We start from the raw sequence: 224 nt of genomic DNA on the forward strand, positions 1-224 counted from the left end.
TGCATAATCATCATCATCACTATAATCAATGATGGGCTCACTATAATCATCATCATCACTATCATCACTATAATCATCATCATCATCATCACTGGACACACAACAATTATATATATATAATTCACCACGAAATTTATGCGTCGGATCGGGTGTTGTTTCGGGGTCGAGGGTTCGGTTGTCCGGGTCGGTTGTAGGGGTCGGGGTGTCGGGTCAGGTCAGGCTCG

The sequence above is a fragment of the Triticum aestivum genome, chromosome 5B (genome assembly GCF_018294505.1).
Source record: "Triticum aestivum cultivar Chinese Spring chromosome 5B, IWGSC CS RefSeq v2.1, whole genome shotgun sequence".
NCBI lineage: Eukaryota > Viridiplantae > Streptophyta > Magnoliopsida > Poales > Poaceae > Triticum > Triticum aestivum.